This window comes from Pan paniscus, chromosome 22 (genome assembly GCF_029289425.2).
Source record: "Pan paniscus chromosome 22, NHGRI_mPanPan1-v2.0_pri, whole genome shotgun sequence".
Taxonomy (NCBI): domain Eukaryota; kingdom Metazoa; phylum Chordata; class Mammalia; order Primates; family Hominidae; genus Pan; species Pan paniscus.
The window spans coordinates 34018564-34046091 of NC_073271.2; the positions used below are offsets into that span (position 1 = coordinate 34018564).

Consider the following 27528-nt stretch of genomic DNA (forward strand, 5'->3'; position numbering starts at 1 on the left):
TTTTGTAGCTAGAAAACCTGATATAGAGAGAAGTAAAATAACTCATCTAATAGAGCTCAGTGTCTGTCAAAGCTCATCCCATAGAACCACATGACTCCAGGTTAACTCCAATCTCTCAGGCTCCTAGAAAGGAAATATGATTATGTCCAAGGGCTTGAGGACTTAGGTTTTGAAGATCTTTAAGGCAACCCAGAAGAACAATGTCAATACAGGAAGACCAGAAATCAGTGACCTGGACTGTGCTTCAATTTTTATATGGCTTAGAGAAGTGAATGTTACTTCCCTTGTCCCATCTGAAACACAAATTTATTCCTTCTCCTCCATCGTTTAAACATCACATCTGAGTAACATCTAGAATGGATGTTTTTGCCAGTACAAGTTACTAAGAAAAGAAGAAAGCTCTTTCCCATGTGACATCTCCCCTCTGACCTACATAACAGTATTTTGGTGTTTTATTTCTTGTACAGTGGGTCCTCACAGCATTCATAGAAATGGCTACAATGTGCCTACATGGAATAATAGATTCTGTATTATTTTTCCAAAGATAACTATTTTCAATAGTTTTAATAGTTTCTGGTAGTTCTCAGTACACTTTAAGGATTATAGAAATATTATTCAAATATCATATATTGAATGGCCCTTCCATGAAACTCCTTGAAGAGACACATAGGGGATACAATAATATGTAGTCTGACTCTTGTTGGCAAAGAAGTTTGCATCTGGCAGAGAGGAAAAGTGTGCAGGAAGGCACCAGCCTACAGGGTGGCTGCAGAAGAAACCCCACAGACAGTGCCCATGGTGAGAAGATAAAAGCTCAAGCCTGAGAACATGACTTTGCATTTTGGTGGCATTTTCAAATATACTTTTAATTGACATCTCAAATTCAATGACCTGGACATCTAACTCAAGAAGCCACCTAGTTTATTGTTTTGATTTCTCTGACATGACAGCATATAAATTACCCTTCCTTCCTTTTAAAACAACGCCAGGGTGTGAGAACCTCTGTTTTCAGCAAGTCCCTCTTGCACATATCTTAAGCCCATTTTTTTTCTTCTCTCTTTATTAGAAACAATTGTCCCTTCTTCTCTACGCTGTCTGCGATTCATTCTCAGGGGCTAAGAGCTTCAAGGCCCTACTCAGTGTTTTCTCTTTCTTTGCCAACTCAGTGAGATCCCTCTTGCCTTTTCTCATGATATGATTTGGCTGTATCCCCACCCAAATCTCACCTTGAATTGTAATAATCCCCATGTGTCAAGGGTGGGGCCAGGTGGAGATAATTGAATCATGGGGGTAGTTTCCCCCTACTGTCTCATGGTAGTGAATAAGTCTCATGAGATCTGATGGTTTTATAAAGAAGTGTTCCCCCGCACAAGCTCTCTTGGCTGTCACCATGTAAGATGTGCCTTTGCTCTTCTTTCATCTTCCACCATGATTGTGAGGCCTCCCCAGCCATATGGAACTGTGAGTCCACTAAACCTCTTTCCTTTATAAATCACCCAGTCTCAGGTATGTCTTTGTTAGCAGCATGAGAATGGACTAATATGTAATGCAATTGGCCATCTTATGGAATCTTGGGGTGCTTTAAGGGGACAGAGTAATTGGATCTGTTTTGTGGTTGGAATATGAAGCACAGATGACTCAATCAGATTACCGGTGTCTGAAATGACATGAGAAGAAGCCAGGACAGACACACAGGGCTCCTCAATTTATCACTCTCCATGTATAAGTCTTGCCTTATTTTAGCAATATCAATAGTTCCTCTGGAAATTAAAAACAAAACAAAACAAAAAACGAAGAAGCAACTTGAGTCCAGATTCTTTACCTGAAGAAAGAAATGAACTGCAACAATACTTGTACATTGCAAGGGCTCAAGTAGTCAAATGAGGTTATGATTTTTCACCAGGACACCCAGGGTCTGTCTTTAGTGCTAACAGCCTCCTGACACCTATTTTGTAATAAAAGGACAATTTACTTTATATTGGTTGAGAGTAACCAAAAAACATCCAGATATTGTTGAATAACTGATCATTTTAAGAAAACCTTATTAATGCAATGAAAATATTGGGGGTTTATTTGAAAATGGCTGGTGGGGTTTAATTAAATTCTCCTATCCTACAACAGTTTTTTGTGTTGCTGAAACCACAATGTGATCCTTTCTATTAGCTGCTCTAAAGTCCAGGTTTCACACTTTTTGTGGGTGGGCTATTGTGAATGACTTTGGTATTGTTTGGGTGATTTATAACCCAAGGATTTTCAGGTGAAATATACCTTCTGATGCTGGATCCCATGTTCTAGCTATTATCCCAGTGGCCAAGATAACCACTTTGTACTTCTCATGAGAGCTGAATCTCACAAAAGACTCAGCCTTGCTAACTTAAAATAAACTCCACTTATGCACACGACAGGAATAGAGAAGACTATCTCAGTGGTGCAAGCCAAATAAACAATTTCCCTGAAAAATAAAATTCATTGACAGCAAGGTATTTTTGTTCATTTTTTTTTGGTATCACTTTGGGGTCTTGAAAAAAAATTATCTTCACTTACTTAGAAGTTCTATACTGACCCACACTTATCACTATACTGAAGTAGTGGGCTGTGCCATAAAGGTTAAGTTCCACGTAAACCCCATTTTATTTTTTTACTATAGACTCCTTGTTTTCATGGGGTCTCCATTCATGCTGTTTGGGAGCCAGGCTAAATTCCCAGTGACTTCTATCAAAGCATAAGTGAGTTTTACTTCATGGGCAGAGAGAAGGTTTGTAGTTTGACAGATATGGCTGAATGACTAGGAGATGAACATCAAGCAACATTGTTTTTGCACAGGAGAAAAAAAGGAGTCTTGTCTACTCTCTGCTCCAGATCACAAAATAAAATGGTCTCATCATATTCAGGATGAACAAGTTTCCCATTCACAGCAAATCCCCAAAAACATGCTCTTAAACTCTGCCAGCCAAAACCTTGCACATGAAAGTGACAAGACACCACAGCCCCTATCTGGCTGCTGCAGCAGCTCACCTAGCTCTCTGCCCAGCACCGCTATTTATTCACTGGAACAACCTCAACACTCTGCGCCTGGACTGCAGCCACGTGCGCTCCCTCTGGCCCATGCAGTGTGGTGTGAGAGCTTTCTTTGGGCGGAATCCATCATCAGCCTGCTCTCTTGGCTCATGAGTGATTATCTGCTCTCAGCACCACTGATGACACTAAAGCAGGTCCATTTTTCTATTACTCATTTACTGCTTCACACATGCTTAGGGCTTCTTGCCTTCTGATCAGTGTCCTAGCTGTGTGTCCTAATCCCAGTATTTAACTCTGTCTTGCTCATGACTGACAGATTAACATTTCTGTATTTCCTCCCACTTGCCCCCAATCAAAGCAGTCACTTTTCCAAGAGCTATGAGCTCATGTACCATGCCGATGCGCGGCGCTCTGATTTCCATGGTGTGGTAGACCATACCCCTGCCTGATCAATCCTCATTGCCAATACACCCTATATATATGTAATGGCAAAACCGCAATTACTTTTGCACCAACCTATAGGTGGGTTCCTCATAGGAAAGCCCTCCTTTCTCCTGGGAAAACCTTACTAAGCACTAAAACGCTACTGTTCTTCCAAGACTCCTTCACATTTCCCCACATCCCTGGATGTTTTCTGCAGATACCAGCCCTTATTAATGTTCTCCTCCCTCACTTAAACTCTAGCACCATTCTCTTGTGTAATGCTATGCTTCTTTGTGTACATTATTGTTTCATCAATACTCTCATTTTCTAAGTTTAAGGCCTCTGGGAACTGAAATCAGGGCATTTTTTCCCCTATGTCACCTTGTCTTCTTTAGGTAGTAGGTACTTAGCAGAGATTTGTCAACTGACTAACCCAAGAAGCTAAGACAATTCTGGACATAGCTATGAAACGCCAACTTCTGGCAATATGAAGGTGGTCAGGAGATGTTTAGAATGAAAGTAAATGTTATATAGTTATAACTGTTCCTCACTTGACTGCATGAAGGTCTGCTGTGGTAAGCCCTCTATTCAATTTTCTTTTTTTTTTTTTTTTTTTTGAGACGGAGTCTCGCTCTGTCGCCCAGGCTGGAGTGCAGTGGTGCGATCTCGGCTCACTGCAAGCTCCGCCTCCCGGGTTCACGCCATTCTCCTGCCTCAGCCTCCCGAGTAGCTGGGACTACAGGCGCCCGCCACCACTCCCGGCTAATTTTTTGTATTTTTAGTAGAGACGGGGTTTCACCGTGTTAGCCAGGATGGTCTCGATCTCCTGACCTCGTGATCCGCCCGCCTCGGCCTCCCAAAGTGCTGGGATTACAGGCGTGAGCCACCGCGCCCGGCCCAATTTTCTTAATATGGCTTTTCTCAAGAGTACAACATTCTTATTCACTGATAGCATCTGTTATTTAAAGGATAATAAATGAGACTATTAATTTTGAAAAGAACAAATAAACTTCAGGATGGATTAACTATAATTCCAAAATACTAAGCAGTTTATTTAAATAACCTGCATAACAGAGAAGCCCTTGCTTTGTGCTCATAATCTTTGCAACTTATTGTAATCATGAGTATTTTTTCTGATGGACCAAAAGCTTTTTGTTTTTGCTGTTTTTCCCCCTTAGACACTGAGTCCAGGTTAAATCTGCCTCTGCAGTGGGCATTCTGGCATTCCATTTCTAGTTGTGACCCTACCTGGCTCTTGCATGAGCCCGGACTTGGAGGTCTTTATTGTGGGAAGAAGGCTGTGAGAAGGGGCATTGTGTCTGGGTTCCTCCTTAAAGCAGATCTGAGGAAAACCTAAGCCGGTAGCTCCCACACTTTAGAGTGCATCAGAATCCCTGGAGGGGATGGGCAGATGATTGGCCCTGTCCTCAGGGTTCCTGATCCAGTAGATCGGGGGGTGAGCTTGAGAATTTGCATGTGTAGCCAGCTCCCTGGTGATGCTGCTGCTGGTTCAGGGACACACTATGGGAACCACTGACCTCAGCTGACTTTCATCAGCTCTGATGCCTCCTTTTGTCCACAGAGACCCCCAACTGTGGCCAGTCAAGGAGACATGTGGAGTGTGGGCTTGGGCCCAACACTCCTTGAGTGCTGATTAAAAAAGAGGGCCACCTAATGCGGCCTCTCTTCCAATGACAACACGTAATGTCATAGGTTCTTTATTTGCCGTCCTCTTTCTGCCCTCTCTTTATATGCCTTACTGCTGTGGGCCCAGCCACCCCAGGAGGGCTAATGAAAATTTAAGAGGGTGAATATGTTTAGGGTATTGACTGGTGAGACCTCGGGAGACAGCTGAAGAGGAAGGAATCTACCCCATTCGTTGCCATTATTGAAACTAGATTTCTTGAGAGGAGGAACTATATGTTAGTAGCACTATATTTTGCACGTTAGAGATGTCTAAAAATCTGAAGTGTGCTCTGCCTAACTCGTCATGGAGTCTTGGCTCTGAAAATGTTGTAAGGTGATGCAAAAACCTCCAAAGAGAGATTTCATTCCTTGTCTTTTGACTGAAGGTAGTGTGTTGACAACAAAAAGCAAGGGTAAAGCTTTTCCATGAGCAGTGAGTCCTGTACCCTGCCTCTTAGTCATGTGATGCTGCTTAGTCATATGATTACTGCATTCCAGACCTGCTCTCATAGACACAAGGTTCGTGTAGGGGCTGAGATATCATTTTTGGTTAAATGTGATTCATTTCTTTTATAGAGAAATGATGGCTCCCTCAGTCATAAAGCAATGGCCCCACAGAGTGGTGAGGTCCAGTCTGATTTGTTGACTGAGCCTGAAGGGCATCGCTTCTCTCATAGCCATTAGAAGTGCTCTGTGTTGGCAGAGACTTTGAAATACATACACTCCAACCCCAGTTCCTAGCTCTCTCAGCTTCTTTATGCTTCTAGTGACAAAGAATTCAGAGCTGTGTAAATGCAGAGAAGACAGATCACATCACCTCTTCCCCGCTCTGACTACTGAAAATGCTTTCTTATATTGAACCAAAATATGTCACTTTGTAGCTTCCACTGCTGGGTCCCACTTTTATCCCTTAGAGCCCAGCAGAACAATTATAATCCTTCCTTCATCTTCAAATATCAAGGTGCCTGAAAACAACTATCATGCCTCCTCCCCCACATATTCTCCAGGGAAAACACTCCTAATTCTTTCATCTACTCTAATATTACATGGTTTGGACTCACATACTGTCCTGCCTATTCCCTTCTGCACATAGATTGTTGGATTATATCCCTTTTAAATTGAAATGATTGAATGCGGCAGTGAAATAAATCCCGTCCTCAAAAACATTCTCTTCATTAAACAGAAGTTCCACTATGAGACATTATTTACTTTGGAATGGCAAGATATTTGAAGAGGTCAAGAGTTTTCTAATCCAGTATTACTGCCCCATGGAAGGATTAACATGCATTACTGGTATTTACTGTTTCATTTTGATAATGTTTTCCCCTGCATGAATGTATGTGGCTGTGATATCTGAGTTAGGGAAATGGAAACGATGTAAGAGAACTGGAAGTATTATGGATCACCACTCTGTTTCTTCTGGTTCTTCCTCTCATAGTCTTCTCAGATATTTCTCCCTGACATTTCTCTTTTCTAGGTTGTAAGTTTGGCATTAAAGCTGTTCTTTTGCTTCTAGTGAAAAGGTATGGAACTTAGTTTCCAAGTTTTCTCCTTGAGGGAAGCAGAGGTTCTCAAACACTGCTTACAAATTACATGGTCTATTTTCAGGAAAACAATGACTATTAGTAGACTAATTCAACCTAAACTTACAGCATGTGTCTAGCCTATGGACATTTAGGGGATTTAAAACAAAATGCAAATTGCTAGTCAACAGCAAGTGCCAGATATTAGAAGACAGCATCTAATTCTTCAGCATTCTTAGACACAGTGTGGGTGTAATTGTCAAGATTAGAACATTGCTTTTGAGCATGGGTTGTGAAGTTGGCTTTTCTCCTTTGTGTCTACTTTAACAGATCAGCTAACAGAAATCAAACAATATGTATTTGCATCTCTTTTGTTAAGAATCATCTACACCTACTCCAAAAGTCAACATATCCCAACTAATTTATTTTAAAAAAATACACCACTAAAGAATGATTCAAGGGCACCAGGAAATATTGTCTCTACCAGGAATCTTTTCACCACTGGGACAAATCATTTCCTCTGCCTTACTCTATCCTGATTCACATTAGCTGTATTTCTTTGCTGCCAGACATTTATATTGGGCATGCATACCAAAGACTCCAGTGTGTTCACCCTACCAGTTTCCCTCCTCCTGGATATAGAGCTGAACTACAATTTGCAGCTACTCTTGCAGTTAGGTATGACCATAGAATATGAATAGGAGTGATATACATTACTTCTAGGCCCGGATCATTAAAATCTTCTACATAATCATCGACTCTCCCTCTTTCCTTGTCTGCTAGTTGGATATCACCACTCAGCAGATCTTAGAAGCCATGTACTAAAGATGACAAAGTGTCCCTCAGCCTGGGTCCTTGTACGGCATCAACCAATTAGATTTATGTGAATGAAAGAAATCTTCTATTTTGTTAAATTAGTGAGATTTAGATATTTTCTGTTTCAAGAACTTTCTAATTAATACAGTATACACAGGCTCATCAAGAACTGAAGTTAATGCCACATTGCAATAAATGAATAAAAACATCTGCTATTTTTAAAGTGCCTACTTCGTGCTGGACACTGCACAAAGAACTTTTTTTTTTTTTTGGAGACAGAGTCTCCCTCTCACCCAGGCTGGAGTGCAGTGGTGTGATCTCAGCTCACTGCAACATCTGCCTCCTGGGTTCAAGCAATTCTTGTGCCTCAGCCTCCTGAGTAGCTGGGACTACAGGCATGTGCCTCCACACCTGGCTGATTTTTGTATTTTTAGTAGAGATGGGGTTTTGCCACTTTGGCCAGGCTGGTCTCAAGTCATCTCCTGGCCTCAAGTGATCCACCCGCCTCGGCCTCCTAAAGTGCTGGGATTATAGGTGTAAGCCACCGCTCTTGGCCTGTGCTAAGAACTTTACTTACATTATCACATGAATCCTCATAACATCTCTGAGGTATATGTTGTTATTATTACTCTTATTGTTATTATTTTATGATAGGGAAAGCAAGGCATAAAGTTGATTAAGGTCACATAGTTAGCATAGTGGATTATATTATTGCCTCCAATTATTCTCTTCCCTCTCTGAAAGATTAGATGTCTCTACCTGTTGCTGCACGGCTTGCAGTGCTTCACTGTGGGAGAAATATACATCTCCTTCCCATTGATCATTGACACTGGTGTGACATGTGAATTGTCTGGTCAATGGAATGTGAGTGGATAACTTGTGCCATGTCTGAGCAGGAATGTTAAGGGCCATTGCTTAACTTGGGAGTCTCCTTTTCCTCTGATACTGGGATAGAGTGTTCCAGACCAATTCTTGATCTTGAATTCCAGAATGAAGTCACAGGAGCAGAGCCACAGCTGACCAGCAGAGGCATAGTGCTCCAGAGAATAATACGCCTTTGTTTTGTAAGCCACTGAGATGCTGGGGTTGCTGTTACTGCCCCAAACTTGGCAAAAAATGGACAGATACACCTAGACCTTGATGCAGATTCAGTTAGTGAGAAACACCAGAGCCTGTGCTCTTAATCACGGAGCAACACCGCCTACCAAGCACATTGTCAAACTTGCACAATTCCTGCTAGATGATACAAGAGAAATTTAAAGCATCATGAAAAAAATCAATTCTTATCCTGGATAAGAAAAAAGTAGATGTCTGTAAGTTTAAAGAGGAAACTGCCACAGGATTTAAACTTAATTTATAGATATGTCTCTCACATTGCATATAATACCTTCAGATTTAGTCCCACAGAACAGTTGTTGGCAAGGACATGGATCTTTTTAGCCACAGATGCACTTTCTGGTTCCTTTTGTAAGGATTTCATGTCGGAAACCACATCTCTGTGACTGGGAATAAGACCGGTGATACATGTTAGCCAAAATCTATTCACTAAAAGAATCACCAGTACTGTATGATTCCTGGTCCTAAGCACAGCCATACAGAAAAAATGAGAAGCATGAGACTCAAGGAGATAATGGGTTTAATCTGACTTGGATACATTTGTATAGACATAAATTAGTCACTTGGTTAAAATTTAGGGTTAACTTTACACATTGTAACTGGGAAAATTGATTGATGGCCTTACTGCATTCCATATAAAATCAGATCTGAATGACCATTTGAACATTGCACACTGCACAAAATCATTCTCTGAGGTTTTGTTTAAACAATGATTCAATTTAGTAACAAATAAATAAATGAATATTTACAACTGATTATAGCAGGTATGATTAGATCAAAGCTATAGTTTAGAGAGGATACAGACTATTCTTTTAATGATGAGACCGCTCTTTATTTGAGGAAAATAATTTCACTATTATTCAATGTTATTAAAATGATAGCAAGTATATGTATATTCTAGTACTTTGCCAGAGGAAATTCAGAATACCATTAGAGCACTAACTGCAATTGTGATTATCTCTTCTTTTTATTGGAGCCTAATTATTTCTAGAAATAATTATTTAAAATGCACTTCAAAATGTATTTTTATCCTAAACAGCTACATTTTATTCTTCTATCTCTCCAAATACTTTCACTAAAATTAAAAAGAAAACTCTAACTCAACAAAAGTGTTTTGATGATTTTTCAACTTAACTGCCAATTTCCCCCTTACTGGTATTACCAAAGTTAATAATTTTGTAAAACTCCAGAGTGAATCAATTCTCTTTTGGTACTTAAATGCCAATTATTAAAGATAAAATGAAGAAACAAGAAATGCCATCTCAATAAGCTATAAATCCAAATTCACTGAATTTAAACATCTTAATTCCACCAAACTTAAAGTTCTAATACAATGAACTTAGAAAAACCAACCTCACTTTGAAAAGTATTGTCAGTTTAAAGCTGGTAGCAATAAGTAACTGCCTTTTCCCCTCACTTTCTTCTTTCCTCCTACTCTGCCTATTTCTGGTCCATTTCCATTTCCATTTCCATATTACTTACATATCATTTGATAAAGGAAGAACTGGTGAAAAAGAGAAGAGCTTCACCTTATCTGCCTGCCTTTCCATAAAGAGCATTTATCTTGTTTTCATTAAGGTTTACATGGTCAACATTAAACCTTTGAGGACAGCAACATTTTCTACCTGTGAAAATCAGTGAATGGGGTTAAGATTCCATAAGGGTATTTTATTTTTAATCTCCAATGAATTTTTTCTATAACTTCTTAAATAACTATTCTAATTTTTTTCCCTATAAAGTAGAGGTAGACTGAGATGATAGGGAGGAATATGAGACTGAATTAAAAGCCCTTCTATATTCTCAAGGAAAATAGTTCATGTAAGTCCTATGCATTAAATAAAGACCTGTCTCACACAAAGGAAAACATACTAATGTTTAGGCAATATCTAGATGAGGTAACTATTGTTTAGGCAATACCTAGAAGAGGTATCAAAATGATTTTTTAAAATAGCAAAATGGAACCAAGTGAATGGGGGCGAATTTTCACAAGTTGCTCTCCTTAACAAATCTTACTTGAAATGAGTAAACCAATTATTTTGGAGTATGCTATTGACTGAAAAGGGCATAGTGACACTTTGTTAATCAATTAGCCACCCAGGAAGAAAGCAAGTCATAGTTCGGTGAATAAGCACTGAATATGTGAGCATGGAAACTACCAGAAGTAAAGATTATTGACTGAACAATTTCATATACCTAGATTATTGACACTACCCCCCTTTTTAATTTATTAGAGAAATTGAACTTTAGAACTCAGAAATACATTACTTTGTTTATCTAACAGTCTATATTCTCGTATAGCTTCATCCTCATAATGAATGTCTACTTCCCTTCTGCTGATAATGTCAGATGGAACAAGGCCAAGGAACAGCTGTGTTGTTTAATACTCCACGCGTCACTTCTTCTGTCTACTTTAGGTAGCAACCTTTTCATAAACTAAATTATGGATAAACTTGTCAATACCTATCAGGAACTGAAATGTAAGAAATAGTGTAATAACTCATCCTTTTGCTTAGGTTTGAAATAGATTGCTCTGTCTTCACTAGCAATCATTTGAAAAGACTGGAAGGTAGAAACACACTGCTTTAACCACATCCTGAGTGCTCAGCATGCAATATCTTTAGAAACAACATGTCACACTTGGAAAGCCCAGCAAGGAAAACCAGGATCATATCTTGTTTACCATTAAAAATAACAAACCAGAACCAGCTCAAGACCTCATGCACAAGTGCATCCACAAAACAGGAAAGCAGCCAGGGATATTGTTGAAGCTTTATCAACATTTCCAACCAGTTGCCAAACCTTGACTGGGCTCTGCAATTCAAAGTATACCTTGTAACACCTGGATGGCACTCTTACAGGCATTCTATTTCAAATATGACTGTCACCTTCCTGTATTATTTTTCCTCTTCATATCAGTGACAGTTGTGGTGGTGGGGGACCTACTACCAAGGATGAGAGCAGGGCAAAGACCAGCTTCTCGTAAAGTGAGAGCAGAAGGGCTTGATGGACTTACCTGTTTTCCCTGTATGAATGTTGAAATGGAACTTGAATGGTAATAAATCCTCCCCTCCTGCAGTTTCTTCCTTGTTTGTATTAAGAGAAGTGACTCCTCTCGGTTTCCTACGACTGCAACCTAGGAAATGTAGCCACCTTGCTCACACGCAGGCTTGAAGATGTGATCACTGGCTCTCATCTTGCTAACAAACTCTCTCTCCTTTTCGGAAGCTCACCAGTGTTGTTTTGATTCCTTCCAGCTCTAGACCGAGAGGAAACTATATCTCCACCCTCTTCAGTCCTAGGACCCTTAGAAAGAACTTGGTTGGGCCGGATACGGTGGCTCACGCCTGTAATCCCAGCACTCTGGGAGGCTGAGGCAGGCGGATCACAACGTCATGAGTTCGAGACCAGCCTGACCAACATGGTGAAACCCCGTCTCTACTAAAAATACAAAAATTAGCCCGGTGTGGTGGTGCGCGCCTGTAATCCCAGCTACTCAGGAGGCTGAGGTAGGAGAATCGCTTGAAACCGGGACGCAGAGGTTGCAGCGAGCCGAGATCGAGCCACTGCACTCTAGCCTGGGTGACACAGCGAGACTCCGTCTAAAAAAGAAAAAGAAAAAGAAAAAGAAAAAGAAAAAGAAAAAGAAAGAAAGAAAGAAAGAAAGAAAGAAAGAAAGAAAGAAAGAACAAACTTGGTTGGCTGGCCTCTCGCTGACCAGGGTGCTTCCACAGCTCCCTTCTGCCATCTATGCCCAACAAAAAGTTAAAGAGAAGAGCGTGAGAGGGCAAGGGATGCATGCTTTTGAAAGCCAAAGGGACTCAGCTGAAACTAGCAACCCTCGTCAGAGGCGGATCGGTGTGTGGGTGTGTGTGTGTGTGTGTGTGTGTGTGTGTGTGTGTGTGTGTGTGTGTCTGTGCGCGCGCGCGTCCTTTTTCTCCCCCTGAGGACAGAATCCTGTCTCCACTCTCAGTTCAGCTCAGGTCTTTCCCTGTCCCAGTGTTCTTGATTCTGAATAGGCCCTCTGATGCACCGCCATGCATAAAATGGATGGTTTGCAAGCTTCTTTGCCTCACGTAATTCCGTGGGTAATTTGATATCCAGATTCTGCACGAGCCAAAGACTCATTTATTTATAGAAAGTGATTGACCTCCAGCGACCAAAGGAGTGGGTACTGCTTGCTGGGGGCTGCAGACAGGTGAGGCTGCACCCTCGGCGCCTGGGCTCTGGCCTTGGTGCTGAATCCGGAACCCGCTGGGGAACCACCACCTCGGCGGCCCCCAGGCAACTTTCGGGAGGTTTCAGGGGCACCCGGCCAGCTCTGGGCGCCCTCTCGAGCGTCGCCGTCAGGGAGTTGGGCACAACCGATGCCCTGGGACCCGCCACAGGGCACGCGGCTGGCGTATTCCTTTGCCTGGAGCCGGGAAAGTTTTGTCCAATTTTTTCCCCCTATAACTGGAGCTGCGGTCTCCCCTCCCACCTGGGTCGCCATGGAGACTCGAGCTCTTTTTCTTTCTCCAGGCAAAATGGGCGAAGCTCAGTTAGCTCAGCCCTGACTGTAGCAAGCCCTTTTTTCTCCCTAAGCAGTTCCTGGGCATCACCCTTTTCCGTTTTTTTTTTTCAGCAAAAGAAAGGCAGGCAGGGAACAGGGCTAGCAGGATGTGGCATTGCTCCCTGTACCGTGGGGCTCCCCGGGACCGACAGACTTTGGATAACAGCAGTTGGGAAACACTCTAAACATATAATACATCTCCAACTCCCAAACACTGGAGTTGTGGGGGTTTTTTTTTCTCTTCCTTTTTTGGGGGGTTGGAGGCGGAATTCTTTGGAAAATTCTGGTATTTTTTTTCTCCACTAACCTCACCCTCTGTGGCTGTTTCTATTAAGATATATTTTCCCCCTGACAATCTCTCCATATTGCACCTAGTACAACAGATGTACCTGTGGATCCACTGGGCTTTTATTGGGTTTTGGGAATACTGATGTTATTTCACTTAAAAACTAATCCAAGCTTAATGTTTTGATGAAAATGAAAATATATCCACAGGGAAGCAAATATCCACAGCCACCCAGTCCTCTAAATGCCACACACATCTCATTTTATCTAAAGCGTTTTTTCTTCCCTTCCAATTACAAAATAATTCAGTTTACTCCTAGGGAGATCTTCCTATTCACTGTTTTTAGTCATGCTAGCACATCTTCGGTTTTAAGGATAGAGAACAGTTAGGAGTTACAGTATTCTGTTTCCCATTCTCCGCATGTTTCTCCCCAACCCTCACTTTTCCTCCCTCTCGTGTTGTCTCCTCTCCTCTCCATGCAAAGCAGAACAAGAAGACTGCCTTCCACAAAGACAATAGGCTTTTCCCAACTGTAAATGACTACATCACAAGCTGCACCTGTCAGTTAATCAGTGCATTTAGTCTTTGCCAGCGGATGTTGAAATGATGTCTGCAATAACTGACTGGGTTTCTGCGAGCCCAGGGATGCAGACCCCTCCTCCCCCCGCCCCCCGTGCGAGTTTCAGTCGCTAATGAAAACCGTATGAAACAGATTCCCCTTCTGTTATGTAACCGGCTTCTCCCTCGCCTTTCGGCTGACTTGGGCACAATGTTTCTCATGAGAGTGGAGATGCCTGCGGCGACGGCGGAGCTGGGGAAGGGGACGCGGGGACCCGAGAGCACGGAACGCCTCGCCCAGGTGGACGCCAGCTCCTCGCCTGCGAGCAGCTCAGCGCACCGCTTACCTGGCTGCGGACGGGGTGGCTTCACTCAATCATGATCTCCTCTCTTGAAACGGAGCAAGACTGAACAATTCACTACACGACGGATGGCGAGGGAAGGAAATGCAAAAAAGAAAAGGAAAAGAAAAAAACTGGAATCAGATGGTCAAATTTCACATCAGCCCCGAGAGGCTGTTAGGAGACTCCATTCTGCTCGCGGCTGCTCCGGCTCCAGGTCCGGCTTCCCGGCGTCCGCGGGTCTCCACCCCTCCGCCCGCCCAGCCTCTCCAGCCAGGTGCGGCCGTCTCCGGACCGGCTCCCTCTGGCCGAGCGCGGAGAGCAGGGCTGGGCGCTGGGGCCAAAGGAGGGGCGGAGGGGCGCGCGTTTGGGCAGGGACGGGGGAGGGAGACTGGGTGGAATGAAGTGGGGAAAGATAAGAGTGGCAGAAGAAAAAAAAAATCCCCAGTTAGGAGAAAAGTGGTGGACCACGCAGAGAGACGTCATGAAATCCGCAGATTCAATGAATGCTACTCAATTCCAGCCGACTGGCTGAGCCCCGCTGGCAGCGCACGAAGCGACGCGGCTCCGAGATAAAAGCGAGCGCAGCGCCGCGTGCTGGAGAAAAAGCCGCACAGCGCCGGCGCGGTCCGGGAGGAAGGGGCGGGGGCGAGCAGGACAGAGCCATAGACCCAGAGACGCCCACCCCGCCGCCCATGCCAGCTAGCGTGTCAGCGCGCCGAGGACCGGGCTTGGTGGGGGCGGGCTGGGCACAAACCAACGTGCATCCCCCGCCACTGGAAACGTGGGTGCTCCATGCTGGGGGAATCTTTTGGGTTTCGGTCCCCGACCCCCCAGTCCCAACCTTTCTCCCCGTGCCACTAAGTAAGTTATTCCCGGAGAAACGCCTGGAAAGCAGGAAAGAGCCGAAGCTCGGGGAGCAGTTCTGTCTGCTGGTTGTAGGGGTTCGGCTTTTAGGGTTTTGTGAGATAAGGAAAAAGAGGCTCTGGGCACTGCCTCCCACCGGGCTGAAATCCGTGAGAGGCAGCCCCGGCGCGGGAGCCGGAGCCTGCACCGCCCAGAGGGGGCGCAGCGAGCAGCCGGGACGGAGGGGAGGGGCCCTATCCCTGAGCTTTGCTTGCACCTGGTGGCGCCCCAGCCTGCTGCCCCATTCAGTCCCTTCTGTCCTGTCCACTGCAACTGGGACCTGGTCCCGGCTGCTGCATCATCACCCCACCCTTATATGATGTCTCTGGGGTCACTGGAGACAAAGAATGGCCTTTTCCAAGAATGACCCAGGCTGCCTTCAAAGTTGAATTTGTCAGGATAAGCCCCTTAGACAAAGGTCTACTCCACTCTTTGAATCTAACTTGCTTTGTGCTGTTATTCCAGGGGCCCCTCATAGTGCTCCCCTCTTGCACCCCCTCTTTTTCTTATGGTCATCAAAAACAATGGTTCTACATTTCCAAAGTCTTCCCATAAATTGCTTCTACCTATGAACAGAACTCTCTTTTATGCTGTCTTTTTCCTAGGGATGAATGGATTGACAAATTGTAAGAGCAGCGAATACCATTGGCTAGTAATTTTATAATGGCCCTTTCAATAACTGGCTATTCTTGTGCTGCTTTATGAAGTGGCTTTCCTTCCACAAGGCACAGAATCTCTACCTCAAAGAAGGTGACCTTATTTTAGAGAGAAGGCTTACGGAAACCTCTTTTTCCAAGATTATTTTATTCTACATACATACATTTTAATTAGCTAGCAATTCAGGTCCCCTCAAGAATGCTGTCTGCCCTCTAAAAATGACTGTAATATGGAGAGGTGTTTGTGTCAATTTGCATCCAAAGTCATGTAAAAGTCAACCGTACACACAGCCTGTGAGCTTGTATTTGCTGTTGATTTTCCCTAAGAGGTTGTAATCTGACTTGCTATTGCTTCTGAGTCATATATCCCATATACAGAAGATATGAGTATGTGTAATATCTGGAGTATGTGTAATACGTGCTCCACAATGCCTGCTGGATCTAGTGATAGTGTTAGAAATAAACAAAGAACAACTGAACCAAACAATCCCTGAGAGACCAGGAATACAAATGCAAGATGCAGGATTTCGGTGGACACAGCCTTAGAACATTAAAAGAACAACCTATGTTGACTATAGTTGTGTAAAGGGCATTCTGTTTAATCTGTGAAGCTGCTATGGGTATGCCTGCTAATTTTGATGATATATACTTTTACCAGTAGAATGATTTCACAAAGTATCTTTCTTACAAGATATTAGACTAAATAAGAAAGTCAAGAGTTGGAAGTAACCTATTTGTCTCCTTCAAATACTTTGAAAACTCCCCTACTTGAAACAGCTGCCGGGGTGATGTGGGCAATAGCACTTTGTGAATGGCATAAGAGCACGTGTTGAATGAGATGGATCCCATTAACACAGCCTGGGATTTGATAAACACCAGAGACAAGAGCAATTGGCTTAACTGAATTCATTCATTTATTCCGTAGAGTTCTGATAAAGTGATCTGCATGGGTGTAACTAAGAAACTGCAGCCACATCTGAAAATCAGGCGAGCTGTGCTTCAGAGCTGCAAATTGTGGCTCGTCTGAGCTCCTGAGAGCCCGGTCTCTCAAACTACATTGTGTTTAGCTTGTCTGAAATCTCACTTATATATCTATTTTATGATTTCAGATGAAGGCAAGGCCTGGGGGAGAAGATCTTTCAGGGTAAATCAGTGCTCCAAATCTCACAGTGACTTTTATAATTGATTGATTATGTCATACAGATGAGACTGGTTTGTCTCCCACATATAAAGCTGTAATGGAGACTTATTAGCTAGTAAAATTAACAAACTGAATTATCTTGACGGGGTGTCATTTGTTTTGGGTAATCTTGTTTTTCTCTGTCATTGATTGCGGCAATTTATAAACCATTCTATCTTCTTGGCCCATGTGTAGATCTGGCCTTGCCTTAGACAGGCTGACGCCAGAACTAAGATGGTTGGGAGTTTTTGGTCTCCACCCTTGGGCCAGTACTTGTTTTAGATTTAAGACCTTAGCTGTTGTGGGTCTAACTGTTAAGAGACCTAGTTCTTTTTCAGTTTCACTCCCCTGCCTGCTTTCTCCACAAAAACCCTACCACAGATAAACAACATATTTAAAATGCAGAGATGGGAACATAAATTTTAAAAAATTTATTTTGTCTATAAAAGGACATCTTAAAGAGTATCAAGAGATAAGTGTTAAAATTATTCTATTTTACATTTGTACTTCCTGTGTACTGAATGTGATATAGGAGTTAAGAAGCAATTACTTAGGCAGATAGTAAGGGTATGGGAGTCCCAGGTAAGGCTTTTCTTTTTAATGAAAATCAGCCCCAAATAATTTTCTAAGAGAGCAAGCAGCCTGCAAGCTGGGAGCTTGCACAGGTGAATGCGGGCAGGAACTAAGGACTAAAGATGTTAAATAAGGCGGTCCCGTCTTCCCGTCTCTGTTAGCCACGTGTACTGTAAACGAGCAGACAAGATGGTGCCAATCAACTGGAAAGTCCATTTGCATAAGAAGATTAGGGTGGGGCAACTAGCCTTCCCAGCACACTATGTAGACATCATACCTGAGTGAACCAACCTGTGAGCCCTCTGTAAATCAGACACCGCCTTCTCCAGCCTGCGTATAAAATCTGCTGCGGTCCTCTACCTTCTCCCTTTTCCACGTGTCTCTTGCTCGTGAGGAGCTGCTCTCCCCTCCTCTCTCCTTTCTTCTATTACACTTTCTGCTCCTTAACCCACTCACCTGTGTCTGTGTGCCGAATTCTTTCTCAGTGCATGACAATGAACCCCAGGGTATATACCACGGACAGCAGTAGCCACTTCAGATGGATTTCATTCATGTCTCTTATTTAGGGAATATCTGTAAACAGCTGTTGGTATTTCTTTGATTATAAATTTGGAGATGTATTAAGAAATACATCTTAATTCTTAAGAAATATTTCTAGGTGTAAAAAGTTAAGAATTTTTGCTAAGGAGGGGGTTTCAGAGGGGTTTTAGCTCTGAGGCATTTTGGGGCTGGTCTTTAGAACTTTAGGATAATTTAGAACAATTATTGAGTTATGCCCTTTTCCCTTGATACACTTTTATCTCCTACGCGTTTTCCTTATTTTTGTTACAGTAGGTAGCTAGTCAGACATGAGCAGGGCAGAAGAGGGCCTTCCCCACCAGGCATGCCAGGAGACCGTCAGGTGATGGTCAGGCAGTTGTTAAACTGTCCGTCTACAATAATAATTGGTCACAGCTGGCACCAGGAAAAGTGGTCTCCCAATAGACAGAAATACCTGAAGCTGGTGATCAGCAGCTTCCTGATGACATCTCAGGACTTAGTTGAGTGGGCTCAAGCATGTGGACTAAGGCAAAATGGCACAGTTTAACTGTCATCTAACCTTCTTCTAGGAACACTTGGCTGGTAAGGGAAGAACGCCTCAAGTGAGCATGCATACAACTCCAGTAAACACTGCACATGTGGCCCCTCTCAAGTGCTGGCAGACCATGGCACATGCAAACAGCCCACCCCAAGAGAAGAATCAGGGTAGAAGGCACACAACACCCGGGAAGTATGCCAACGCATAAAACCCCAAGTCAAAGGTCAAACAGTGCACTTGATCTCGCAAGTCGCCCACTTGGCCCTCTTCCAAGTGTACTTTACTTCCTTTTGTTCCTGCTCTAAAACTTTTTAATACACTTTCACTCCTGCTCTAAAACTTGCCTCGGTTTCTCACTCTGCCTTATGCCCCTCAGTCGAATTCTTTCTTCTGAGAAGGCAAGAATTGAAGATCCTGCAGACCACACAGACTTGCCGATACTAACACTTTAAAATGACGTTCACCATTTCTACTAATCTTAAGTCATAAATACTTATGAATGTCCTGAAATCATATATTTTTATTTTAATTTCATGGCTTGATAAATAAGTGCAGTCAGAAGACTATTTGATAGATTCTTTCTTATATGATGTTTTATTAGTTCATTGTTTAGCAGGTATATCCTTTTTAATCATAGTCTTCTCCCCAAAAATGTATTAAAATGCAATTTAGAAAATTATAATAGCTTTGAATATAATATTTCAAAAGACCAGGGGAGGTGACAATTACAAAAATTACATAAATGAAACCTAGTTAATCTTCCTTTACCTCTTACTGGAATTAATTCTAATTAGCATGACATCTGCACAACAAAAACATTCAAGGCCAAAATAAGTGAATTAAATTGGTACGTTGCTCTTTCTCATTCATTTGCTAAAATGCCTAGATTCTTTATTTTCTACTGAAATTCTTAAGGAATGAGGATATGAGGTGGAGAGAATGAGATAAAGTTCCTTTTTTTGTGTGCTATTGCAACTCTCTGTGAGTCACCTCCTATAGCCACCCTGGACAACAAGCAATTATTAACCTACTGGATCTTGTCTGCTTTCAGCAGAAGTGAAGCTCCTGCCCCGCATTGCCAAGCTTACATATTTCTCCTGCTAGGACGTTACCTACCTTCCCTCTTAGAAATACAGTTCAGAATCCGGTTCCAAATTCCAGGTCATCCTTGGTGATCTTAAGCCAGATGCAAATACTTAGGCAGTCTCAGCCCCCAGCACCTATGCCAAGTGATGGGTTAAGGCAAGAATTTTCTGCTTTATCATTTTATCTGAAAAATGGTGTTGTAGATAGTGTTCTTTGGGAAGCAGACTCTGAGATGAAGTTTTGTGTGCTTAATGTTTATTAGGGACGTTTCTAAAGGATGTAATGTTTGTGTGATCAACACCTATGGAAGGGATAGAAATGAAGTAGGACTGGGCACAGGACCCTTGCCTTGGCTGACCTCACTGGGAGCTCTGAGCTAAAATGGCCCATTGGAGTTGTCCTGATTTGGTTCCAAATGGCCTCCACCAGCTCATTCACTGGATGTCCATCAGTTGGGCAAGGGCATGACTTTGGGCCAGGCAGCTCTTTGCACCTGACAGCAAAATGCAGTCTACAACAGCCTTCTAGCAGCTAGGTCAACAAGCCCTTACTGGAAGGGGGATCCGGAGGGCATATCTCATTGCCCGCCACAAGTGGGGATAATAACATTACCTACTGCATAGGATTATTATGACTGCTACATACCGTAACTGTGAAGCAGCTTCATTGTGCATTGGTTACCACTTCAGCCCATCTTGGGTGGCAATTTTACTACTTGTCTGAGTCTGGCGAGATAGAATACTCATACACACAACAAGTTACATGAAGTAGGTTTATTACCTGCAGACAGGCAGCAAGGGACAAGAGAAGCCTAGGACCAGGGTGAGCTGGCTTCCCAAGACTCAGGAAAGCTGCCCCGGGTGGGTGAAATCTCATCTGGATGTGCTCCACTTCACGCTGCAGCTGAGGGCCCCCAGAAATCACCCTGCCCTGGGTTTTATACCTCAGAGCAAGATTTGCTGAGCTAAAGCATTGAAAGATATTCTATGTGCAGGGGGAGCAGGAGAGTACAGGCTATTCCAGACTACTTTTTTTTTTTTTTTAATTTCAGGATGTTGCATTCCCAGCATATACTACAGTTATTCTTGAGAAACAAGTGTGTAAGGAGGAAGAACTGGTTCAAGGCCACCCAGGAAGCTGTTCTGCAATAACCCATAGAAACAGTGGAGCACAGGTTCTGGTATATAATAACACTTAATACATGTCAGATATTTATTAATTCATGATGCTAATCATCTGTAAGATTAAGAAAACTGAAGACTGTGTATTTTCAAGTGGTTCCAGATTTGTATCCACCCAGTTTCAAGTCCACTGGGACTTCAATCCAATTTCAAATCCCCCTCTTTTTTTAAAATTTTAGTGTAAGTTCTGGGATACATGTGCAGAATGTGCAGGTTTGTCACATAGGTATACATGTGCCATCGTGGTTTGCTGCACCTATCAACCCATCATCTGGGTCTTAAGCCCTGCATACATTAGATATGTGTCCTAATGCTCTCTCTCCCCTTGCTCCCCACCCCCTGATAGGGCCCAGTGTGTGATGTTCCCCTCCCTGTGTCCATGTGTTCTCATTGTTCAACTCCCACTTTTGAGTGAGAATCTGCAGTGTTTGGTTTTCTGTTCCTGTGTTAGTTTGCTGAGAATGACGGCTTCCAGCTTCATCCACGTCCCTGCAAAGGACATGAACTCATTCTTTTTTATTGCTGCATAGTATTCCATGGGGTGTATGTGCCACATTTTCTTTACCCAGTCTATCATTGATGGACATTTGCAAATCCCCCTCTTCTAGTAACAGTAAAATACCAAAAATGGTTCTTATTGTCTCTGATTAGTTAATAAACCCCATCTCTGAATCAATTACTGTGGCCAGAAGGATGGAATGCTAGATATGGTCTGTTGGACCCTGACATATATTTCCACTTACTTCTGGTGCCCTGACTCAGGAATACACCATTCTTCAGAATAAAAAGAACCCAAGACTTTGGCATTAATTGCTTCTCCTTCAGTCTGAAGGGGAAGGGGCCTAGTGGATAGTAAATGTTCAAGAAATACTATATAATCCTCTAATTACAACACAGAAAAGTTTGGTTTTCTTTCTTTTTGTTGAAAACAGATAGTAGCAAATTATCTTTTTTAGGCTTATAAGAAACTTTGGTAACCATATAAACGGATTCACTTTCTCTTCTTACAGTATTTCTCAACACTCAGTGATTTGTTTAGGTAGGTATTTCTGCCTATTTTCTCTTTATTTAGAACTAAAGTGGAAGAAATAAAATGTAGAATCAATAAAAATTCCAAAGAGTCCACAAGGGAAACAAGCATCCCAGCCAGGATGGAGTGATGCTACAATTTAACACTGAGATCCATGAAATTGATTGCTGTGGCAAATAAAGAAGAACAGATCTTATTTGTGGCCTCAATTCTCTGAGTTGTTGTGCCTACTTGAATTTATCTGCTGGCTCAAGACCCATTTAGTAGTGGGAAAGAGAACACTGGCAAAAAAAAAAAAAAAAAGACAATATAAAGATCATAGAACCAAAAACCGTAGGAGCTGGAAGTCCCCTTAGAGATTATCTGGTTCCTTTTCAACTTCTATCAGCCATTCTCTGACCCACAACTAAGACCCCAAGGCATCCTTTACCTCCTAAACATGTTGATTTGTTTCCGTCTCCCTTACTTTTAAACTCTTGGATAGCCTTTCTATTATTCACCATGTGAAAGCCTTTTACATCATCTCTCAAATCTCTAGCTTCTTCCTTATCTTTGAGCCTACTGGAATACAATTCTATCTTATGCATTAAACATGGTAGTATGTTTTGTGTTACTATTTATAGTAACATAAAAATGAAAATCACACACTTATTTTCCATGAAGTTATGTGATCCTTTTCAAACAAATATAATTCAGGAGAAAACAAGGATATAAGATAATACAATAATGCCAGGATAAATTTTTGCCAAGATATTTCATGAAGTAACAAAATAATAGCAGAACCTTCAGAATTTAAGTTATCTTGGACAAATTACTTAACTTTTTAGGCCCTCTAAAGTAGTAATAACAATAATATCTAGTATTAGTGTTCTGTTGCTAAACAATTACTGCAAACATAACAGCTTTAAAAGTAGCCATTTATTAGCTCATAGTTCTGTAGGTCAGAAGTCCCAGCAGGATGTGGGTGGGTTTTCAGCTTAGGATATCACAATACTGACATCAAGGTGTCAACCAGGCTGGGTTCTTGTCTGGAGGTTCTGGGAAAGAATACACTTCCAAGCTTATTCTTGTTATTGACAGAATTTAGTTTCTTGTAGTTGTAGGACTGGTGTCTCCATTTTCTTACTGGCTGTCAGTGAGAGGGCTGTCCTTTGCTCTGAGAGTCTATCTGAATTTCTTGCCATGTGGCCCCTCCATATTTAAGCCAGCAATGTCGCATCAAATCCTTCCCATGTTTTAATTCCCTGACATCTTCTGCTACCAGCTACATAAAACTCTCTTTCTCTTTTTTAAACAGGTTCATGTGGTTAGGTAAGGCGCACCTAGATCATCTCTCTATCTTAAGGTCAACTGATTTGGGACATGAATTATGTCTGAAAAATTTCTTCACAGCACTATTTAGGTTAATGTTTGATTGACTATCTTGTGTGTACACAAGGGATAGGAATATTGGGGGCATCTTGGAATTCTGCTACCACATACCTACTTCATAGATCTTTTACTAAATGAGATAATACATGGGTAAACAGTGTATCAAAAGTTAAGTTTTGTTGGAAACACTAAGGAACATGTATTTTTGCTGATCTGCTGGATCACTTCATTGGTGTGAAGCAGCAGCTGGGCCTGCAACTGCTCCACCTTCCTCTGGATCTTCCTCCAGCTTCTCCAACTGCCCAGCCAGATGTGTGTGATTTTAGCTCTGTGATGAAGGGCTCTCACCAAGGCCAGAGACAATAAAAATTGACACAAGGTTCAGTTCATCCTTGTGGTGTTTCAGCACATGCTTATGGGTTCCAGCCTGTTTGTACCGTATTACATCACTGCTATCGTACCTACACTTCTAGCTGGTCTCCTAAGGGCTAAGATCATAATAGTAGATGCCATTTTCTATTATCGTCTTGTGTTCTCTCTACCCTCTGTCAGCACATCAGCAGGATGAACTTCTTTACCTGAATAGGTGACTCCAACTTTCATTGTTTAGCACGAGGGACCCTGGTGGTATGATTATTACGTTGCCAGTTTTCCAGGATTATTGAACAACTAATAAGAAATGCTTTAGAGAATTTCCTGGATTCAAAAATATGTCTTCTTGCTCATGCTAAAGAGCACCACCTCAATTTCTCTCTGGTAATCATCACAACAGTTAGGGACTCCTTTTCTGCCTATTGGTTTTGTAGCATAAGGAGTCCCAAAAGGGTAGGGTGCAATCTCAGCTTCCAATGCATCAGGACTACTGTATGTTCCTTGGTAGACGCTTTCCTCCCTGAAACACTAGGACCTCTAAACCCATCAGGCCAAGGTAGTAGGAAGGAGAAGCAAACATTATTTGGTAAAATAGTGATGGGGCCAAACCCCCTTTGCCCTATTGGTTATTGGCTATACATTATATGCATTCTGGATAAGTGACATCACATGCATTGGTTGCCAGTTTATGGCATTTACCACACCTTGTAAGGCAGGATCCAAACCTCACAGGGTGCTGTCTCCCAGCTGGTGTCATAAAAGAGTTTTCAGAAGACCATTCCACCATTCCACCAAGCAGCTGTTGCTCAACAGGAGAAACTTCCAGCCAATCAACACAATCATAAGAAATAGTAAATCCTTTTTTTTTTTTTTTTGCTTTTCTTATAAGTCTCTATGTTCTGGGGTGGTTTGTTATTCAGAAATAGGTAATCAAAACAAAAATCAGTATCTAGAATTGAGGTGCTGCTGTAATAAAAGTAAAACACGAGGCCTTGACTTTGGGACCAGGTAGTGAGCAGGTGCTGGAAGAGAAGCAAGGAAACTGCTATTGGAAGCTGGAAAGATGGCACTTTGAGTTTTGTAGCAGCTAATCAATTTGCAGAATTGTCACCTGCAGTAACTTGGAAGTTAGAAAATGTACCCGAACGTATGGATCTGGCTAAGGAGATTTCCAGGTAGAATGTTGAAAGTGCCAAATGGCTTTCTTAGCTGCGTATAATAACCATTGGAAAAGAGAGAACTATTCTGTTTGTAAGCAGAATTTAGGGGAAATATAACAGAGATACAACTTGCTGTTTGGAAAATAATACAGTTTATTATCCCTAGTCTTTCCTAGAGTGAGAAAGTCTCAAACTAAAAAATAGTCACAGGATAAGGATCAGATGAAGGATATGGCTTCATCTATATGGCTTCAGAGATATGCAAGATCTCTGAAGATTTAAGATGGTGCCTGGTTACTTCCTCAGCTAGAAAAAAAAGCACTTTAAAGAATCTTCAGGGAATTGTCCTCTAGAAGTTCTAGGTGAGGCCCAAAGTAGAGTGATCTGTCTTGAAAGAAATGATGGTTTTAGATTGGGACACAGGGTAAACTGCAAACATTCTATAAAAAGCTCACAATGTCTTTAAAGGGATTTACCAACTTGAACTGAAAGAGACAGGATCAAATCAAAAGGCAACGAGGCTTTGGTTCCCTGATTTTCTATGGGCAGGAAACAGGAAGAGAAAACTGCTCGCATGCAAGTGCAAGACACTGCTTATGGGAAGGAAAAAGCTCTCACAGATCAAAGCTGAGAACTTCTAGAGGAAGGAACCAAGAACTGCAAACAATTATTAGAGAGCAGAATTAAGCCTTAATCGTGGAACACTTCAGGATCCTTGGAGGTGCATAACTGGGTGTATTTCAGAATTGCTATGGGCCAATGACTACTGTATGCCTCTCATTGCTTTCTATTTTAAGTGGGAACATTGACTGCAATTACCCTGTTCTTGTCTCAACATTGTGTGTTGGATACGTGGGAACAGATAATTTGACTTTTTGTTCACATATCTCTAGATTAAGAGTTATTGATACACACCAACAATCCCAGCAATTTAGGAGGCTGAGGCAGGAGGATTACTTGAAGCTAGGAGTTTGAGACCAGACTGGACAACGTAGCAAAACCTTGCCTCTACAAAAATTAAAAAAAAAATTAGCCAGGCGTGGTGGTGCATGCCTGTGGTCCCAGCTACTCAAGAGGATGAAGCAGGAGTATTGCCTGAGCCCAGAAGTTTGAGGTTGAGGTTGCAGTGAGCCATTATGGCATCACTGCACTCCAGCCTGGGTGACAGCGAGACCCTGTCTCAAGAAAAAAAAAAAAAAGAAAGAAAAAGGAAGGAAGGAAGGAAGGATGGACGGATGGAGGGAGGGAGGGAAGGAAGGAAGAGAAAGAAAGAAAGAAAGAGTTACTGATATCAAAAAGTCTTGTCTAAACCTGAATAAAGATAAAGAGATTATAAGTCTGTAGCCTGGTGACATGATTGGGTGAAACTCTAGAGGCCTTTGGAGGGGGTGAGTGTATTTTGTATGTGAGAAGCATATGAATCATTGGATTAGGGGAGGACTGAAAGATTGGTGAGGTCATAGATGTGGTTGATGGAAAAGAGATGAAGAGAAGTATCAACTATTATAGTAGTTTTGGCCACTTGCTTAAGCAGATTTCTCATACTTTCCAGGCCTGATCGGACCCATCTTATATGGACACATGGTACATTGTTACACCAATGGCTCCCAGTGAATCCCACTGTACCCTTGTGAGCCCAGGCAAAATCAGCGGAAGAGTGTAGCAATGGACAGTTGATAGAGTGTAGAATGCCATTTCCATTTTATAATGGAACGCTGCTATGAACATCCCATTTTTAATGGTTTTGTGGGTCAGATAACATCCAATTAATGAAGAACAGTTTAGTTACATGGTCACTCAGGGATCCACGGTGAACATTCTATCTTGACCAGATCCTGAAATCAAGCAAGAAGTTGCTTTTCAAATGGAAAATTACTGTTAGCGTGAGAGAACATGGCTTTACTCCCAAAGCCTAAGAGTCTGTTCTGTGATTCTCCTATGGGGACTTGCCAGAGTCTCCATACACTTACTTCCCTGCTTGGCATAAACAGCCACATTACAGGGCTCTTCCTCAAGGAAACTGACCTCCTCCTCCATAAGGACTCCGTGTCTAAAACAGACTTAGGTCCGGGAACTGGACCGAGACTGTGAATCCCAGGAAGGCAACTTGAGTTAGGACTAGACCCACTTGCCAGATTCGTTTTTCTGATTTTGCAGGCAGAGCAATAACCTCAGGAGGAAGCATTTATTTCATTTTTGGAGGTCCCATAACCAGTCAGATCCCTGCAGATCAAAACATTGATCACGACTCCATTCTTGAGGCATACTATGGAATGGAAGTTCAGCTATGGCTTCCAAAGCATTTGCCATTTCAATGTAGATTTTTAATTCATTTGTTTTATTTTGGATGTTTTATTATTGGTGGATTCTGGGAACCCTAGGTAGCCTGATTATCGCAGTAGAAGCAGGAGGAATCCTGGAAGAATTGATGCTTAATTATAAGATGACAAACTCAGTAGACAGGGAGTTACCAATACCAAGAGACACTAGGTAAGGAATTTTATTATAGTAATGTTGAAAATGCTGAAGGGTTTGGGGGATGCCAGATTCATGCAGCTACAAAAGCAGCTAGATCTTTGCTCTAATAGGACAGTCTTCAAAAGTGTGCATTATAATTTA

The 27528-nt window shown here is 42.2% G+C and overlaps 1 protein-coding gene across 2 annotated transcripts in view; it reads right to left on the reverse strand.

The window, feature by feature from the left end:
- The window catches only part of KCNJ6 (potassium inwardly rectifying channel subfamily J member 6), a 312281-nt gene extending 296922 nt beyond the window's left edge, over nucleotides 1-15359 (reverse strand). The window contains exon 1 of one of the 2 annotated variants that reach the window (XM_003823940.6): nucleotides 14323-15359. The gene's annotated coding sequence lies outside the window, so the exon portion shown is untranslated. Of the gene's footprint in view, nucleotides 1-11595; nucleotides 11730-14322 lie in introns of those variants that run through there. The other variant, XM_034948186.3, reaches the window with a different exon arrangement.
- Nucleotides 15360-27528: the final 12169 nt, after the last annotated feature.